Below are 5,116 nucleotides of genomic sequence, written 5' to 3'. Positions count from 1 at the left end.
TGTGCTATCTTGTAACATGAACTTCCATTGCAATCATCTGCTTCAGTATAATTTTTGGGGTGACAAGAACAACAGAGAATGGGTGCTTTTATGTCGAGAGACAAAGCAGATGTCCCAGTGTGAAATGCCTGCTTTCACTTCTTACAGATCTTTTGAAGTTTTAGCACTGAGCCTTCCCATGTAAAGGGCACCACAGCCTGTTCCCTCCTGTGCCCATTCTTGCCTGCTCTTCCATGCCACCTGAGGAGAGGGAGGCTGCTTGGCACTCTCCAATTCACAGCACCCTAGGAATACTTAGCAAGCCAAGGAGTCTCTTATGTCCAAGTGTGAACAGCAAATTGTTCCAGTGTGAGGTCTGGTATAACTCAGTGTACCAAATAGAAACACAGACACCACATGAAATTGGACCCAAGTTTAATTTATGGCTTTTTAAGACACAAGACACTAAAACCTTCCTTTTACTATGGGTTGTCATTAATTTTATTTCAATAGCTCTATTGCACAATATGCAAAATATTGGTACAGTCAGTTCTTCAGCATTACATAGAAAACAAAACAGATAATGATTCACAATTTCAAGTTGTTCATTTTGGATATCGTTTTACTTTAAAAAAAAACCAACTGTGGCAAACACATTAAACAGTTAACTAAGCTTGAAGAAAAGTATGAAGACAAAATTCTGGTTTAAACTGCTTTCAGCATTTGTTTCCAGTGTGTTCATCCCAACACTGTTGCAGAAGCCCTGAGAAACTAGGCTGGTGGCTGGCCTATATATGTGCATGTTGCTTGCTTCTGTACCACAAAATCAGCCCCCAACACCTCCTCTGCTCCCAGCAGGCAGCCTGCCTTGGTTTGACCTGAGCCTGGGCTACCTAGAACCACCACCTGTCTGTGTGCTGGCAACCTTGGGGAGTTACTCTGCAGAAGCCCCTGGGCCTCTCCCTGCCCGAGTTCACCAGATAAGGACATCTGGGGAGCTGGTGGCTGCAAGCAAGCACCTCCTGGCTAATACGCTGAGTATGGCAGTACGGGAAGTCTAGGAAGACCCACAAGATCAGCCCAACAGCTCTCCAGCAAAGAGGGTACCTAGCCAGGGTATTCTAGCCTGGGTAGTGCTCCGGGAGCCCTTTTGCCCTGCAATACAAGAACAATTCCATGATCTCTGCCCAGCACGATGACTGGTACGCGAGCTGCTGTCCAGCTACGGGGGGCCTGTTGATTGGTTTGGGGAAGCGCAGCCAGGCAGACAACCAGGTGTGATACATGCTTCAGCCAGCTACATTAGTCAACACCACATACAGGCCATCATCTCTCTCTTTCCCAAGTATCCTCTATGGACCGCTGTCAGAGACAGACAGTACATTATATATATGTAAAGACAGATCCTTTTCTGATCAAGTACAGCAGCTCTGATTTTCCCATGCGCTATTCTTCCTCAAGAAGAAATCAAGAAAGTTGGTTGACAGGAACCACCTGTCTAGGCTGCCATTATTCTAAAACCTGGAGCTTCACAGGAACCCAGAATTACTAACATGGCTCTAATCTCTCGTAGCCATTAATGTTCATTTCTTGAGGGCTGCTGGATGTCCCACCTAGGCTTGCTACAAAAAAAAGGGGGAAGGACAGAAAGAAAAACAGCTTACCTTAGAAGGATAAAAGGAAAAAGTTGTTTTCCTTGGCCTTGGAAGTTACTCTTTCACTGGTATTTCTTTTTCTAAATGCAGTAAGACAGGCTAGATGGAAATCACACCAAGAAGGCTCTGGCTTTACCACTGTGTAGCCTATCAATCCCAGTCTCCCTTTCCCCTTCCCAGTATGCAGAAAACACAACCAGAAAACTCAGCAGATGAATAGCTGGGCACAATACAAGTGACTCCAGAGGCTAGAGGCTGCAGCCTTGCCACCTGCTCTTCTAAAACTTCATCCCTTCTCTTGAAGGCATCTTAAAACAAGCCGTGTTTCTTTTACATGTACCTGGTATGTTTTGGGAGCATTTACCCTTTAAGAAGATCAAAAGGGCACTTCTAATATGGGCCATTTGTGCTGTAGTGTTACCAATTTACAAACTTGTTTCTGTGTTTACATGACAACTTTGATTCTTCAGTTGCCACACTTTGGTTAGTATTGAATATCTCAACCCACAACACTGTTATTGCAAAAGTCTGTTGAAAGATTTAAATTAACAAAACCAAAGAAGAAAACCACAGCTGCAACAGCTCTTACAGTTTGGCTGCTTTCATCTACTTGTATTCCCTCTCTAAACACATCACTGTTGTACTGAAGCTTCTTCTAAAGATTAATTAGCAAAGAAATGAGCATGTTTTATCCATTCTTTTTCCCTCCCTATCCTCAGGGTATATACAGACGTCGGTCAGCTTGTTCTTTACAATTATACACTTTGTGATGTTATTTATTAAGGTCAGATTAATTAAGTATTGCTTTATGTACAACTGCAGTTTGGAGAGCAACATTTATGGTAGCATTCAATTTCCAATTCCACAGTCACTAAGAAAACAGTTTTAGAGTAAACAATTCCCTTGTGCCAGCAATGCATTTCCTCTGTGAATGAGGTCATATGAGATGAAAACAAACCAGGTAACTCAGGGAGGGCAAGCTTTCATTTCCATTGGCATATTTCAAAAGAAGCAAATCTGCGGGGGAATTCATTGATGAGTTATATACAGTTCATACAGTCTTCACCTTTGAATACATTTTTCACACATAAATACATGACAAGGTACAATCGAGAGAACAAAACAAGAGAAGACATTATCTGCTGTGTTGTCAACCCCAAAGTTGTAAGGTGGCCTTTTAGCTGAAAGAAAAGAAACCAGTATGGATTTCTCTCTAAAATCTACTGTATAAGGGAACTCCATGTTAATCTAGAAGGGCTTTTAAAATGTCATTAGTAAGATGTGGTAACTGTGACTGATCAGGACCATATCATGCATTCAAGGCTTTTCAAGGCCCCCTACCAACCTTCATTTTACCAGAAATTTACTGCAGATGATTTCTTGCACCCATGCCCTCACCTCACCTTGATGTTGAGAGTGATACTACATTGTGAAAGACGGATTTATCTCTGTCTACTTTGCTTTATCTTCATACTTCTGACATTTGAGCTTTGAAAGTCTCACTGTCTTCTGCAGCAGAGGTCTATAAATAGCCTAGTTATTACCCAATTAATCTCTTCTTTTATGTTAATTTAATATTGTTGGAAAAATAACATATATAGACTGTCCTATATAGCAAAGAGGAAAGGAACATATTTGATTGCTGCTTTTTCCAGTCCACATCTTATTTTGACTTCTGCTAACAATATAATTAACATACTGTCTTGTCTTAGATGGCTCACTCATCAACTTTCATTGTTGTCCCTGTAACAGCTAGCATCACTATGCACAATTTCTTCCTCTGACTTCCTCACACTTATGCCTTTGCAGCACTAAGCTCAAAATGCCACCAAAGACATATTCCAGGTCAATCCTGTTCCACGACTAATTCTTGGGTTTCTCATCCATTTACTGCATCAGATTCAGGTTCTTTGTTCTCACCGTGAAATCTGCATAATCCCAGCCCACATCTCTGTCCCCGTTTCTGCCTACTCACTAGTTCCAATTTCCTCTCCAGTATTATTTGCACACCCTCTTGCCTAGGGGATTTGGGTTTTCCTTTTTTTTTTAAACTGTTCTGTACAAGTCAACGGCTGCACAATAACTAGTGAGAAGAAATAATTTGAGGGTGCTTTTCAGTTATAAATAATTATAGCTTAAATTTAAAAAAATCAAATGCAGACCTTTATACTAAATAAATACCTAAACATCTAAATCGGATATATGGAATTATTTTATTTGGACAGCTCTGGAAGAGTTTTTTGTTTCTTTGTTTTAATTTCCTTCTACTATTATGCCATAAAGCTGAAACCCATGCTTTTATGGGGTGTTTTTTTCCACGCGAGTAACACGAAAAACGGGTAGTTTCAACCAGCAGTGAATACCATGCTGAAAAACCCCTCGGATTTAGATTTTAGAAACAAGGGAGCAGCACTAACTCCAACGGCAGCCAGCAGAAACCGACTCCCGCGGAATCCACATCTTGTTTTTACTGGAGGCGATGATGTAAAGTATGTTTTAAAACCCGCCCGCGCTGAAGTCTATTATCTTTCATAAAACGTTTATGTTTTCTGCCCCACCGAGACACAGCTTTCCGGCACACGGCAGCGCTCTCTGCGGCTGTCCCCTCCCGAGTGCGCGTCGCAGGCGGCCTGACACAGCGCCACCATTTCAATCGCGTCACCTCGGGCAACGTATTAAAAGCTTTGCGTACGGATAGGTGCTTAACATTCAAGACATTTTTGTCAGCACACGAGGAAGCCAAGATAAGTGCTCGATGTTGCCATACCGAGCCGACGCCGCTTTTTTACCTTCTTGCCGTCCCCAAACCGGCGGTCACGGCCCCACGGAAGGGGCGCTGGGGGGTGACACACCGCCCAGGCCCCCGCGGCGCACAGCGACCGGCAGCGGCAAGCCCACGGGAACGGGACGCCCCCAAGCAGGGCCCTCGCTAACAGCCGGTACCTTTACAAGGGCTGAGCTCTCCTGGCCCAAGCTTTTCTTCAGGCACGTCCGGAGAAGCCTTCCCTCTGTCCCCGGCTCCCCCGACCCCCGCAGCCACCCCCTCGCTGCCAGCAGCCGTCCGCCCGCCCCTCACGGCCCCTCCGGCCCCGCCCCCCCCTTTCGGCGGGAAGCGGCCGCCCGCCCCACGTGACCGGGAAGAGGCCCGCCCCCCGCGCAGCCCCGCCCGCCCCGGGCAATGACCCCGCGGGGCGGCTGGGCTCGGCTCGGTTCGGTTCGGCTCCGCTCCGCCCGTAGGGGGCGCAGGCCCGATCCCCGTCTCCTCGAGAGCGAGTCTCTTCCCCGCCGTCTTTTGCCGCCAACGATGACCCCGAAAACGCCCTCGGGCACCAATCTCTGAGCCCCGTCCCGCCCCTCAGCCAATCCGCGGGCGCCTTCTCCTCCTCGCCGGCCAATCTGAGAGCGGAGGCCCGCGCCCGCCTCGGCAGCCAATCAGGTCGCGGAGTGGCGGCCGGACTCTCCTCCTCCCCCGCCTCACTCGA

General features: G+C 46.3%; 1 long non-coding RNA gene across 1 annotated transcript; it reads right to left on the bottom strand.

Moving 5' to 3' along the window:
- Positions 1-397: 397 nt before the first annotated feature.
- LOC130145888 (uncharacterized) lies at positions 398-4,645 on the bottom strand. Its single transcript, XR_008820719.1, has 2 exons — positions 4,578-4,645; positions 398-2,815 (listed from the first exon to the last, which is right to left on the bottom strand). It is a non-coding gene; the product is annotated as an uncharacterized LOC130145888 (long non-coding RNA).
- Between the last annotated feature and the right edge of the window lie 471 nt (positions 4,646-5,116).

Source organism: Falco biarmicus, chromosome 3 (genome assembly GCF_023638135.1).
Source record: "Falco biarmicus isolate bFalBia1 chromosome 3, bFalBia1.pri, whole genome shotgun sequence".
NCBI classification, from domain to species: Eukaryota; Metazoa; Chordata; class Aves; order Falconiformes; family Falconidae; genus Falco; species Falco biarmicus.
Note: the sequence above shows the minus strand (reverse complement) of the source record. Positions and strands in the feature narration are given on the sequence as shown.